The sequence below is a fragment of the Stegostoma tigrinum genome, chromosome 30 (genome assembly GCF_030684315.1).
Source record: "Stegostoma tigrinum isolate sSteTig4 chromosome 30, sSteTig4.hap1, whole genome shotgun sequence".
Classification (NCBI taxonomy): Eukaryota; Metazoa; Chordata; class Chondrichthyes; order Orectolobiformes; family Stegostomatidae; genus Stegostoma; species Stegostoma tigrinum.
The window spans coordinates 15,456,007-15,471,387 of NC_081383.1; the positions used below are offsets into that span (position 1 = coordinate 15,456,007).

General features: G+C 43.0%; 1 long non-coding RNA gene across 1 annotated transcript in view; it reads right to left on the reverse strand.

Annotated features, from left to right (window-relative positions):
- The window catches only part of LOC125465992 (uncharacterized), a 34,767-nt gene extending 19,868 nt beyond the window's left edge, over nt 1–14,899 (reverse strand). Inside the window, exon 1 of the long non-coding RNA XR_007250346.2 lies at nt 14,732–14,899. This is a non-coding gene — a long non-coding RNA (uncharacterized LOC125465992). The remainder of the gene's footprint in view (nt 1–14,731) is intronic.
- Between the last annotated feature and the right edge of the window lie 482 nt (nt 14,900–15,381).

Genomic DNA, 15,381 nt, shown 5'->3' on the forward strand with positions numbered 1-15,381 from the left:
CACTTCGAAGTTACTTTGTAAATTAGTTAAACTGTGTTATATATGACACCTTCATTGTGTGCTGTTCTAAGGTAACCAAATGCGCAGTGTGAGATATGCTTTCCATCTTCATGCTCCTAACTTAAAGCCTCGGCCATATTCAGAGCTTAAACTCAAAATCCACCATTATGCATTATTAATTTTAATGTAAGGATAATCAGTCAATGTGTGCAGACTATTTCTGATATGAACTCTCAGTCTGAGTGCCAAGAAAGTTGAAAAAGTTACTCATGTATTTCCGAGGTGCACCATGCTGCTCACATACACTAGACTTATGCCAGGTAACGCAATAGCAGGCAACGACCAGAGGTTACAGAAATAGTTGCAGTAGCCAATTGGCCACTGTTCCTGCTGGGAACTGAGAAGGACTTCAAGTGGGCTGCCCTAGAGCAAATTCAAAATAATTGTATTTCAGATAATAATCATAATCTCAGCATTAGAAAGAGTGTGTACCGATTTCAGGAAATGATAGAAAGTCTTCAAAATAAAACAGTCATGTCAAACCTGTATGAATCTATTCTATTCCCACGCAGATGTTGTAGATTGATGCAACATGGTAAGCTGTAAATCTTATGCTCTTGTTACATATGAAAAGGGTTAACTCTCTTGGTGTCAATGTGAAGATTTATTGCAAACTAATATGGAAAGTTGAAGATAGGAAAGTGAAAAGGGTTAAGAACCCACTTGGATTTATGTTGTGCCTTTTCACCTGCTAAGACAGTCCTATTAGGACATTGAAGACAATTTACTCACTATTATTATATAAAATTAAGCATGGCAGCAGGTTTGCAAGGTAAGATTCTACAACAGCAAATCTAAGGTTGACTGAATAATTTGTGTTTGATTGTGTTCAATAATGCACAGGAGAACTCCCGACTGCTAATTGAAAGCTAGCATGAAGACCTTTGGAGTCACTTGAAGTAGTAAATGGGGCTGCAGTTTAAAGAACAGCACCTCTGACAATGCAGCGCCTAGTTAATACCGCATTTAAATATCAACCTGGATTATGCACTAACAAGTCTTGTCGTAGTGCTCCAAAATTGGCAGCATTCAAACCTGAGGCAGATCCAAGTCTCACAGCTAGTGACCTAGGCAGCACAGGCAAAGGCACCTACAAGACAAGCACTATGGGAATCTTCTTCTTCAGTTCCCTGGCTGGTTTCCGTGCCTGGCACACATTGCCTCAAATCTACACAACAGGCAGGTTAAGGAGGCATTTCCTGAATTTATCCCACGCAGAACAGGGGTCCAAACCCTCTGCTGTTGGCACTAACCTGATCCAAACAAGCCATTCAGCAGTCCAAGCCAACCAGCATCAAGGAGGCTGTGTTGCTGTGGCAACATTCCATTTTACATGCATGTCTGTTGGTTGGAGCCATGGTTCATGATTGTAGGGGCTGCAATTCCTTTCCATCATAAGCTGACCAGGTATCTCCCCACAACCAGCTTCTGCTTGCTGTGTCGAGCCAATCCAGAATACATCATGGCTCCTCCAAGGATAGCGGCCGTTCACCAAAGTGATGGCATTGCCAGATCTACACAGGAAATGAGGGCCTTATGGTTTTTAACACTTCCCATTGACACAGATGGCCTTTAGAACTATGTTTGTGAGTCAGTGGTGCCCTGCACACCATTAGGAATAATTCTAGCAAAGCAGCATCTCTGTGGTCTCTCCATTTGCCAGCACAAACACAACAGTTGCATTTGATCCCAAAGACGGAACCTGTGGCACACAGTTAAACTCTGAACAGAAGATAAAAAAGAAGAGAATGTGACTAATGACATGTGTTCCCTTTGTAACACAAATGACAATCAGGCCAAATACAAAAATTTCAGCGAACAAAAATAACTAAAAATATGAAAGGCAAAGGCAGAGTAAGAGGAGGTATAGGCAGCTAACATGAAAAGGAATCAAAAATACTTCTACGAGTAAAATTAAGTAAACAGTAGGAAGACAGGGGGATTGGAATTTTGTAAGAGAGCTCATTGGTAGACAACATAAAATCGTGGATGAAATCATCCCAGATGGTGAACCATGTGGTCTATGGTGAGAAATTTGGGAAAATTGGGTGAGATGTCAAGCAAGGTCTTCTTCAAATTGAGACCCCCAAAAGCTCACATTTTTTAAATCATTCCTGGATAGAAAAAAACAAAATTCCTGATAATGAATGGCAAGAGGCCTGCTAACATATATTATCACTCATTATTGCTGTTATCACTGTCTAATTACCATGCAGGCTCCATTCTCTTATCTATTGAATAGAAATTGGAGTGCTGAGAAATCCAGACATGAAAGTCTGAATGGGCACTTACCATCTCCAGCTTACTACTTGCTCCTCAATTTCAGACAACACATGGAAATAACTTAGGGCATGCTCCATGGGTAGTAGTCAAATGCATCTCATGTCAACAGACATTGACAACAGCACATACCAGCCTCTCCATACCAGGGGAGATGTTGGCTTAGTGGTATTATTGCTGGACTGTTAATTCAGAGAACATTGATGTTCTGAGGACCTTGTTTCAAATCCTACCATGGAAGATGGTGGAATTTGAATTCAAGTATAATCTGGAAATAAGAAACCATTGCCGATTGTCAGGAGAAAACCCATCTGGTTCATTTTAGGGGAGGAAACTGCCATATTTACCTGGTCTGGTCTACATGTAACTCCAGGCCCACAGCAACATGCTTGACTTTTAACTGCCCTCTGGGCAATTAATGATTGGCAGTAAATTCTGTCTAGCCAGCGATGCCCTCATCCCACAGATGAATAAAAAAAAAACTCATGGCCTATCTTAAATCCACTACGATATATTCCTGTACTTCACTTTGGAGCTCTCCAGCACCTCACATTACAATGCAGACCCAAGGAGACTTTCTGCTTTTAGGCAAGCACCTAGCTCATGGATTGTATCAGGCTGACTGCTCACCCCCCAGTCAAGGGGGTGGAAATGTTGCCATGCAGCACCATGCTAGAATAGTAGTAGCCCCGCCCATGTACCAGCCATGTATGTGCCAAAGGCAATGCATGTGCTTCAAGCAAATTGCCATCGATCAAAGTCTAGGGGAGTCCTTAGTCAAGTTCAGGGAGGTGCTATTTCGGGAAGGTGTGGTACTTAGTTAATGAGGTGATTTTGGCACAGTGGTGTGAGAAGTCTTGCTAAACCTCACAGAGGAAAACCGTCTGTGAAACATAATGAAAATGGCTCATAGCCAACTCCTGGTCAGATTCAGTGCAAAGTGTTCAATTCTGAAGTTGGTTCAGGAACAGAAAGACTTGGAGATGTCAATATGAGAGGTAGCACGCAGTCGTAGCAAATCTCTAAATTGGTATATGAGACTTTGAGTTTTTGAAGCAGAGGCATTGAATTCAAAGGAGTCATGATGAACTTTTGAGAAAAGAAAGGTTCTTCAGTTGGTGCACTCTGTCCAATCTGGGCACTGTATTGAAAGGATTTAGAAAATATCTCTGAAAATTATTCCAGGGTTGCGAAAGTTTAATTATGTTTGGATCAATTGAAGAATTAGGTTCTGTTTCAAGAAAAAATGCATTGAGAGGAGGTTTCATAAATACATACAATATGATCAGAGGATTGGATAGGGTGGACAGTGAGAGTCTTTTTCTGAGGATGACGACTTCAGCTTGTACAAGGGGGCAGAGCTACAAATTGAGGGGTGATAGATTTAAGACAGATGTCATCGGCAGGTTCTTCACTCAGAGAGTGGTAAGGGTGTGGAATGCCCTGCCTGCCAATGTAGTTAACTCAGCCACATTAGGGGCATTTAAATAGTCCTTGGATAAGCATATGGAGGATGGTATGTGGCTTGGAGGGGAAATTTGCATGCATCTGTTGCCCTTGGCTTTCTATGTAGAGATTGGGGGTTTAGGTGAATCTGTTGAAAGTGTAGGGGAAGGGGTTTAGATTAGTTCACAGGTCGGTGCAACATCGAGGGCCGAAGGGCCTGTTCTGCGCTGTATTGCTCTATGCTCTATGTTCTATGTAAAGATGTTCAAAATCACGAGTGATCGAGACAGAGCAGATCAAGAGAAACACTGTTGCCATTGACAGACACAATAAGCCAATAGCCAGTTCCATGCTGCCCTGATCTGAGATTGTATAAAGCAGTAAGGTTGAGAAGAACAAGTCTGAGAAAACTAAACTGTCAGTTTTTTAAGCTGGTTGGCAAATCAGCGATAGGAGGAAAGGCTTTCTTATGCAGCAAGTGGTTAGGATTTGGAATGCACTGCCTGACAGTGTTCTGGGGGGCAGATTTTTAAAGTCATTCATAGGTTGTGGGCATTGTTGGCTACGCCAACATTAATTGACTATTACTAATTGCCCTTGAGAAGGTGATGGTGCTTTTTTTTGAAGTAGATGCATTGTAGGTCCATCCACAGGGCTGATAGGGGTAGAGTTTCAGGATTTTGACTTAGTGGCAGGCAATGTAGTTTCAAGTCAGGATGGTATGTGGCTTGGAGGGGAAATTTGCATGTACCTGTTGCCCTTGGCTTTCCAGGTAGAGATTGGGGGTTTAGATGAATCTGTTGAAAGAGCCTTGTTGAATTACTGAAGAGCATCTTGTAGACAGTACACACAGCTGTAATCATGTGCTGATGGTGAAGTGGGCAAATGTTAAACATGGTGGACAGGGAACCTATCAAACTGGCTGCTTTGTCATGGATGGTGTAGCGATTCTAGCGTGTCTGGAGCTGTACCGAACCAAGCAACTGGGGAATCTTCCAACAGACTCTTGGCTTGCGGCTTGTAAATGGTGTGTGGGCTTTGTGGAGATAGTAGTTGAGTTACTCACTTTGCAGAATTCCAAGCATCTTTCTGCACTTATAGCCACAATATTTATATGGCTGTTCTCGTTCGGAGCTGCAGGGAAAGGATGTGAAGTAGAAATCGCTGATTTGGCTTTGTGGAGAGCTAGCACAAACAAAATGGGCCAAATGGCCTGATTCATGCAGTATCAGATTTATGATTCAATAAAGCAGTCAGATCTGGTAGAATGAGGCTGGCTTGAACAACAGTAGTACAAAGGTTGTGTTGGCTGAGTTTAGTCAGGCAATCCTGCTGCTATCTGTTGACCTTAGAAGAGTTAATCAAATGAAAATTCACAGAGAGTCTTGCTCCTTACTGACGATGGTGACCTCTGTTAGAGAGTGCGCAGAAACTAACTGGGAATGGGTATCAGCCTCAGCAGTAAGGCCATCACTGTTATATAGTCTATTCATGTTGCTCTCTGCATTCACTTGGACAATAGGTATAGCAGAAAGTCTGTACATGCAGTGAGCTCCAGACTTGTACATATATTCCAGTAACTGGAAATCAGTAGAGCTAGGCAAAAACATCCTGAAAAATTATGCAACACATGCATGAATTTATCGCCCATACAGATTTCCTGCAATCAGCACTCATGAGACCATAGCACAGCAAGTGTGCCTGCAGGAAATGTAGGCGACAAGTAGGAATTTTATTAAAGAAAAGCCAAACATACTGAATGAAATTATTGACTACAATTGAGCCCAAGAGCACTGTTGACAGCTATAGAAAGGACACAACTGTGTCAGAGGTGCTAAAGCCTTATCGACAAGTGAGATACATGGAGCTCACAACTTCAAACATTGACTTATCCTCCAAAAATCTGTAGCCAGTAGTTGTGCAAAATGATTTGGTTCGATAACATTTTGTTTTAAATGTAGCATGATTTTTGTTCAAAGACAATAGGCTGTTGCTTGCAATGTTAGCAGATGTTAGTTTCTGTGCCTGCTGACATCATACATGAGGGTTCATTGCTCAGCGTAAGAAAACAATCATTTCTTCCGAATACATTTGGCTTTTATAAAACTCTTTCATGAAATGTAGGCTTCATCGACAATGTCAGAAAGGATTGCTCATCCCAAATCACCCTTGAGAAGGTGGTAGTGAGCTGCCTTCTTGAGCTGCTGCATTCCACATGGTGTCAGAGCAATCTCTCTGCTTTTAACAAAAGAGTTCTAGGATTTTGGTGTAGTGACATTGAAGGAACAGTGATATAGTTCTAAATCAGGATGGTGTGTGGTCTGGAGGGGAACTTGCAGGAGGTGGTGTTCCTTTCAGTCAGTAGCACTCGTCCATCTTGTTGCCAGAGATCAGCATTTTGGAAAGTGTGCTGTAAAAGTAGTCTCACTAAAGTTACTCTGGTTCATCATATACATCCTATACACTGCTGCAACTGTATGTTGGTCAAAGTCAGAAGTCACACGACACCAGGTTAGAGTCCAACAGGTTTATTTGAAATCACAAGCTTTTGGAGTGCTGCTGGTGGAATTTAGCCTGACGTCGTGTGACTTCTGACTTTGTTCACTCCAGTCCAACACCAGCACCTCCACATCATGACTGTATGTTGGTGGTGGAGGGAATGACTGTGCAATTTGGTGGATAGGCTGCTGATTGAGCAGGATTTTTCATCCAAGGTGATATTGACCTTTATGAATGTTGTTGGAACCATGCTTATCCATCCAATTACGCTTCTGACTCATGCCTGCATTGTAGATGGTGGACAGGCTTGGGGAAGTAAGAAACTGAATTAGTCTCCTCAAATCTCCCAGTCGCTGACCTGCTCTTATTGCCACAGCATTTATACAGCTTGTCTGATTCATGTTTTGGTCAGTGATAAATCCCATGATTGGCGATGGATTTAGTGAAGGTATTAAATATCAAAGGGTGATGGCTAGATTCACTTTTGTTGGAGTTGGTTACTGTCTTTCTGTGCCAGGAAAGGTAACTACCACTTATCTGCCCTGGCCTCAATATTATGCAGGTCTTCGTCCAGATGAAGACAGATTGCTTCAGGATCTAGGGAGTTGCAAATGGTCCTGAACACTTACAATCATCAGTGAACATTCCCAATTCTGATCCTAACACACATCACAGAATTTCTTCAGTGCAGAACGAGACCATTTTCTATCTGCAATGGCTCTTTGAACGAACAATTCATCTGGTACCGTTTCCTTGCCTTCTTCCTGTAGACCTCTACATTCTTCCTTTTCAGGTAATTACGTAGCTTCCTTTTGAAAGTGTCAATTGAACCTACCTCCATTCACAGGCAGTACATTCCAGATTCTAGCGACTCACTGTGAAAACATTCTTTTACCTTTGACTTTAAATCAGTGTCATTTCATTCTTGACAGTGTTATAACAATGGATCAGAACTCTGAACTATTGCAGACATTGTTAATTTTCAAGTCCATTTTTTAAAGGAAACCTGCTACAGTCAAAAATTGACTGCAAATGTAAATTCAGTCACTGTCCCTCAAGGGTCTGTTTGGGACCGTGTAGTATAATTGTAGAGAGTCAGATCAACTTTAAACATAGAAACAAACATAACAGGAAGAGATAATAAGAGGATGGACTATCTTTGCCTCTTAGCAGATGTTACTTCTTGCAGAATTTCGGTGTTTTGGCCTTTCAGGAATATACAAAGAAAGGGATTTAAAAGCATTTACAACACTAGTCTGTGTGTTAGTAGCCTGATGTCCTCGTGTGTGCAGACTAGTGAGCAGTGAGGATAAGAGATAATAAAATGTGAGGCTGGATGAACACAGCAGGCCCAGCAGCATCTCAGGAGCAGGAAAGCTGACGTTTCGGGCCAAGACCCTTCATCAGAAAAGGGGGAGGGGGAGAGGGTTCTGGAATAAATAGGGAGAGAGGGGGAGGCGGATTGAAGATGGAGAGAGGGGAAGATAGGTGGGGAGGAGACAGGCAAGTTAAAGAGGCAGAGATGAAGCCAGTAGAGGTGAGTGTAGATGGGGAGGTAGGGTGGGGATAGGTCAGTCCATGGAGGATGGACAGGCCAAGGAGGCGGGATGAGGTTAGTAGGTAGGAAAAGGGGGTGCGGCTTAAGCTAGGAGGAGGGGATGGGTGAGAGGAAGAACAGGTTAGGGAGGCGAGGAAGAACTGGGCTGGTTTTGGGATGAGGTGAGGAAGGGGAGATTTTGAAGCTTGTGAAATCCATATTGATACCATTGGGCTGCAGGTTTCCCAAGCGCAATATCAGTTGCTGTTCCTGCAACCTTCAGGTGGCATCATTGTGGCACTGCAGGAGGCCCAGGTCTGAGGAATGGGAAGGAGAGTTGAAATGGTTCGCGTCTGGGAGGTGCAGTTGTTTATTGTGAGCCGAATGTAGGTGTTCTGCAAAACGATCCCCAAGCCTCTGCTTGGATTCCCTGAAGTAGAGGAGGCCACAACGGGTACAGCACTATACCACATTAGCAGATGCACGAGTGAACCTCTGCTTGATGTGGAAAGTCTTCTTGGGCCCTGGGATGGGGGTGAGTGAGGAGATGTGGGAGCAAGTGTAGCACTTCCGGTGTTTGCAGGGAAAAGTGACGGGTGTGGTGGAGCTGGAGGGGAGTGTGGAGCGATCACTGCTGTGAGAATACCATTTAAACTCCCTGCACAACTGGTAGAATTAAAATGTTAAACAGGCTCTCTCACTGAGTGTTGCCATTTAGCCAAAGACAAAAAGAATCATGACAAAGTGTTTTAATCAACCTAAATAGCCAAGAATCTCAAAATTGACTGTTCAACCACTAGAATCAATGAAACATGTGATATCTACTGCAACAATATTTAACTATCTGCGCCTCGTAAACAATTCAGATTCTGATCCGTACATTTTTTTTAAGATTTCTTTTTACGGCCTTACCTTTCATTTCCAAATGGAGTGTACATGCATTACTTTACTATCTCCTCTTACGTCTAGCGATTTAAAAATTTACTCTTTTTGTCAACTTAAAAGCCTGGGTAAATTGGCTCCTTTTAAAACATAAGTTTATTGGAGTCTGGGAGAAACGTATTTACAAGGGAAGGGACCTTTCAAAACGAATCTTGCTGCAACCAGCCAAGAAGGTGGGTGAATATCTGAAGGGAGTCAGATTGCCTTCTCACCTCATTTGGAGTTACAATGAATTGGGCAACATCACTCAGTGGCTGGCCTTAAAAATAATTTCTCAAGTGGGAACAGATTCTCCCTACCCATTCTGTTCAGCCCCCTTGTGATTTGGAGTACTTCCATCAACTCTCTTCTGATCCTTTTTCTCTCCAAGAAAGACTGTTCTAGCTTCTCCAATCTATCTTCATATCTGAAGGTACTCATCCCTGGAATCATTCTCAGGAATCTTTTCTGCACCTCTTTAATTCCTTTACGAAAGGATATATTGCTATTGGAGGTATTTCAAGAGATTCACTCAGCTAATTCGTGAGATGAAGGGATTGACAGATCAAGAGTGGTTAAACAGCTTAGACCTTTATTCAAAGGGCTTACAAGAAAGATGGATCATATTACTGGAACACAAGATTCTGAGAGAGTTTGATAGGTTAGATGCTGAGAAGATATATCCACTAGTGGAGATTCTTGAGAATCTTGACATAGTAACACTTATTTACAACTGATAGATGAGGAAAATCCTCTACCGCAGAGAGTTGTGCAGGTTAAATGACAAGGTATTTAAAGAGGAGGTAGGTTTTAGAAATATTGAGGAGTTGAGGGTATGTGCATTTGACAGAAAAGAGGAATTGAGGCCTCGATACAATCATCAATGTAACGGAGGAAGAGGTGGGGCTTGGGGACAGTGTAGGTGCGGAAGAGGGATGTTCCATGTAACCTACAAAGGGACAGGCATAGCTTGGGCCCATGCAAGTACCCATGGCCACCCCCTTTGTCTGTAGGAAGTGGGACCTCTTCCTCCGTTACATTGATGACTGTATTGGTGCCACCTCCTGCTCCCAAGAGGAGCTCGAACAGTTCATCCACTTCACCAACACCTTCCACCCCAACCTTAAGTTCACATGGACCATCTCCAACACATCCCTCACCTTCCTGGACCTCTTGGTCTCTATCTCAGGCAACCACCTAGAAACTGATGTCCATTTCAAGCCCACCGACACCCACAGCAAGCTGAATACCCCTCCTCCCACTCACCTTCCTGCAAAATTCCATCCCCTATTCCCAATTCCTTTGCCTCCGCCGCATCTGCTCCCAGGATGCGGTATTCCACTCACTTACATCCCAGATGTTGACGTTCTTCAAGGACGGCAACGTCCCCCCCGCCGCAGTGTTCGAGAATGCCCTTGACCGTGCCTCCTGCATTTCCCCCACCTCATCCCTCTCACCCCGTCCACACAATAACCATCAAAAGTGAATCCCCCTCGTCCTCACATACCACCCCACCAACCTCTGGATACAACGCATCATCCTCCGACACATCCGCCATCTACAGTCCGACCCCACCAATGAAGGCATTTTTTCACCCACACCCTTGTCTGCCTTCTGGAGAGACCACTCTCTCCATGACTCCCTTGCCCACTCCACACTCCCCTCCAACCCCACCACACCCGGCACATTCCCCTGCAACCGCAGGAAGTGCTACACTTGCCCCCACACCTCCTCCCTCACCCCCATCCCAGGCCCCAAGATGACTTTCCACATCAAGCAGATGTTCACCTGCACATCTGCCAATGTGGTATACTGCATCCATTGTACCCGGTGTGGCTTGCTCTACATTGGGGAAACCAAGCGGAGGCTTGGGGACTGCTTTGCAGAACACCTACGCTCGGCTCGCAATAAACAACTGCACCTCCCAGTCACAAACCATTTTAACTCCCCCTCCCATTCCTTAGATGACATGTCCATCATGGGCCTCTTGCAGTGCCATAATGATGCCACCAGTAGGTTGCAGGTACAGCAATTCATATTCCACTTGGGAACCCTGCAGTCCAATGGTGTCAATGTGGACTTCACCAGCTTCAAAATCTCCCCTTCCCCCACCGCATCCCAAAACCAGCCCAGCTCATCCCCGCCTGCCCAACCTGTTCTTCCTCTGACCTAGATAATAAAATGTGAGGCTGGATGAACACAGCAGGCCAAGCAGCATCTCAGGAGCACAAAAGCTGACGTTTCGGGCCTAGACCCTTCATCAGAGACCCTTCATCTGATGAAGGGTCTAGGCCTGAAACGTCAGCTTTTGTGCTCCTGAGATGCTGCTTGGCCTGCTGTGTTCATCCAGCCTCACATTTTATTATCTTGGAATTCTCCAGCATCTGCAGTTCCCATTATCTCTTCCTCTCACCTATCCCCTTCTCCCACCTCAAGCCACACCTCCATTTCCTACCTACTAACCTCATCCCGCCCCCTTGACCTGTCCGTCCTCCCCAGACTGGCGTATCCCCTCCCTACTTCCCCACCTATACTCTTCTCTCCACCTATCTTCTCCTCTATCCATCTTCGCTCCGCCTCCTCCTCTCTCCCTAACCATTTCCGAATCCTCTCCCCATCCCTCTTTTCTGATGAAGGGTCTAGGCCCAAAACATCAGCTTTTGTGCTCCTAAGATGCTGCTTGGCCTGCTGTGTTCATCCAGCTCCATACTTTGTTATCTCTGAAAATTAAACTCAGCAGCTTCTCAATTCCCTTCTCATTCTCAATTCCCTTAGTGTCCTTAAGTGTATTGCACCCAATCTCAGTGCTTTATCAACTATAAGTGCAGATAATCATTGAGCGACATGAAAGAGTTAACCTTGACTTACTAAGGAACGATTTAACGGAAGCCCTGAGCCATGATCAGTTTGCAGTGCATTAAGAACTGGACAAAGCCGTAAGTTAATGGTAATTATGAATCACAATCAGTTCCTGGAAAGAATAGAGAGAGTGTTAACACCTGAACAATGCTATGAGCTAAGTGCCCATCACGATGAGGGCAATCACATCATCTTTCTGCTGTGTAAACAGCAGCAGAGGTGATAAGGAACTGCCCCTAACATTGTAGTTCTGCATAGCTCAGGAAACTGAAAGGCCAACATAAGGAGGCATAAAAGGTCAGGCAATTCAGCAGGGTGGAAAGTGAATCAATGCCTGGGGCCCAGGTGTGTGGAAGTGTAAATAGGACACTCGGATGAAGAATAATTGGGAATGGTAGCCTTCAGATCCAGGCCAACAATCAACTCAGGTAACAACTGATCATGTGACATAATTATACGTATCGGTTAAATCATAAAGGAGTTTGTATTCTGGTCTTAATGGTTTAATAACCTAGCACCTTTATAGTTGAGCCGAAATTTGTTTGTCTTGTTGATTCTGTTCTTACAATTCCAACATTGAAGAACAGTAACAAAGAGGAAATAGAATCGCTTAAATATCCAATACTTCTTTCTTGCAACTTTCAATTTTTGTGGTGCCTGAGTGACCTCTATTACCATTGCTTCTTATATGCCTACACAAGGCTCTGTGATTCCCATTTTTTTATTATACTCCTTTTTTGCTTCTCTTAATGCTTCTTCATCCCTCCTCTGAACATTCTGTTATCAGTTTAAATTTCAGTGTTATTTTCTACCTGACACCTGTCAAACATTTTCTCTTGATCTTAATTTCAATCCCTTTATGGTAATGGAAAGGTCATAACTGAAGCAGCCTGGGCCACTTCCTCCAGGAGTTCCTACAGTTATGTTTTGGGGCTTAGATAATTGGCTTCCAAAACCACAAGCAAATGTGGCAAGAATGCAAAGCATTGATTAGATCTGTAGGCTGTGAGCCATTTCTTTTTTCTTTATTTATTCACAGGATTAGGGCGTCATTAGCCAGGCAGAATTTATTGCCCATCCTTAATTTCCCAGAAGGCAATTAAGAGACAGCGGCTGTGGTCTGGAGTCATATGTAGGCCACATTAGGTAAGGATGGCAGTTTCATTCCCTAAAGGGCATTAATGAACCAGATGGGTCTTTCCAACAGTCGACAATGGATTCACAGTCATCATTAGATTCTTAATTTCAGACATTTATTGAATTCAAATTCCACCATCTGCCAGGGTGGGATTTGTACCTAGGTCCTGAGGACATAATGTAAACAACTTTGCCCTGACCTCAGCTAGATCTATCGAAGCGATGGGACAGGGGATACACAGGGATGGTCATGGTGGTGCTTGGATCATTGGCTATATGTTATGATTCCGAGAGAATGACCACATTAGACTGCTTCTTGAATAGTCAATGAGATATTTCTCTCAATAATGGCACAAGCCACCAGATGGTACCTAGGTGCATTTTCTGGAGTTGGCTTCTTAAGTGCAATGTTCATTAACTTATTTGAGATGTTAAATATTCTAGTTTGAGCAGTTTGCTGCCAACAATTCTCCATTCTCTAGGCTCAGTCTAATTACCAGTTATGGAGGATGTGTTTTTGGTGAGTCTTTAATGGAGGTGCATGTCCTAGACAACAAGGTAATTTATTGCATGATAGCATTAAATACAGTTCATTTCCTAGGCACAATTACTTAAGACTGCACAGTATACATCCCTTCCTCTTAGGAATTTGTGGAGATCTGAACAGTTTGCATCTAAGGATTAGGACTCTTCTGGCATAGTGATAGTGTCTTTACTTCTGGACCAGGAGACTTTGATTCAAGTCCCATATGCTCCAGAGATGTGTCATAACCCATTTCTGAACAGATTGATTAAAACTATATCACAAAGAGATTGTGAGACATGATCAGATTGAATGGAGATGAAGGTAACATGAACATTAACTACATGCAAACCATTTACTTTTTACAACATTAAAAATCTGCCGTCTCAGGTGGACATTAATAATCCTAAGGCACTCTTTTGAGGAAGCACAAGGCAGCTCCATCCAGTGTCCAGGCCAAATCAATCCCTCAACAGCATCGCTCAAAGAGACACTCCGGCCATTTAACGCATTTCTGTTTGTGGAAGCAGCTACCTGACTGCTGTGTTTTCTATAACACAACAGCAACTACACTCGAAAAGTGCTTCATTAGTTGTAAAGATAGTTGTGGGACATCCCTAGGTGAGGTGAAACATGAAACTTTCGAAAAAAAGGAAAATTAAAACTAAAAATACTATTTTGAGGTCAACTGGTTGCTTGTGGGAGAGGGGGCGTATGACTTGAAATGTAACAAGGTGGAGATGATCATATAAACATTCTCGAAGCCAGAAAGGATGAAATATGCCTATTGTGTAATCACAATAGTTGGATTAAAGGCCATGTCACTTGCTCGCTTAATTGGACTAGGAACACTGCGTTTCTGAATCTGAAAAGGATAGAAGCAGAACCACATAAATAGGAAAAAACTGAAAATTATGATCTTTTTGGGCGAGTGGGGGCTAAGGGTTAAGGTAGATGTTAGTGGCTGAGATAAAATTACATTGGAAAGTCGAGCTGAAAGGCAGCTGCCAGAATTAACAAAGCTGTTTCACTTCAAACCGTTCCTCTCCGCCTCCGTCTTCCGCTCGGCAGAGTGTCCTCTCACAGGATATTGCTGCCCACATATTTCATTTCATTGCTTTTGTTATTGATGTAGATGTGCAATCTGTGTAGGATTCACGGGTAATGTCGATAGGCGACAGATAGGAGACAAGTGACAGCTACATTTTCCAGTTGTGTTCTGCGTTTTTTCTAAATGACAGGTCTGACCTTCAAAGTCCTTGCTTTTTCTCTTTGAATATTCCAAAATCTACATATAAACCTGAGGCACACATATATCATTCGAGAGAAGGCGAGTATTTCGGATCTTCTGTTTATTGTCCTTCCATTCTGAAGCAATCTCACGCAGAGTTTACACACAACATGAACAGAACAAAGGAATAAACCAAAACTGCGCTCTATCAGGGAAAACATTAAAAGTATATGTTTACCTGTCACTTCCTGGGTAATTTTTGGGAAGCTATTTGTCATTCAGCTGGTGATGCTCAGAGACCGACTGATCTCCCCTCCTGTGATATGTAACATTGCCAAAGATTACTGTCATTAGGAAAGCGATTTTTTTTTCCACATCTTCTTGCAAATATGGGCTTAAGTTATCTGACAAATTAGACAGGTTAATACAAATGCAAAACCCTTTTTACATGTCAGTGGTGTTTGACAGCATCATGAAAAAGACAAGGCGACCAGCGGGAAATTAATAAGCTTTTCTTATGGACAGCAGATGAATTAAAAGGGGATTTCAGACAAAATAAATGTGCTGGAGTCAGACCAAGATTGACAAGCAGATGCAGTATTATGCGCACATTTATAAACCGCGCAGGTTGCTGATATTCTTTTCAAAATTTAACTCTTTACGGATGACAGCAGCAACAGCTTTGCACTAATTTGTTTTTAAAAATGTTTTGCTCAGTGTTCAGAAAATATTGTGAATGACAAATTAACGAATGCCAAATTGTCAGCTTTAATGTTATGGCTCTACAATGCATTTAAATTTTGCTGAAGGAAATAATTGTACAAACTGCAGTAGCCCAGGCTATATCCTTCTGGTCCTCCTTGGTTATGTGCTGTTGCTAGAGGACTG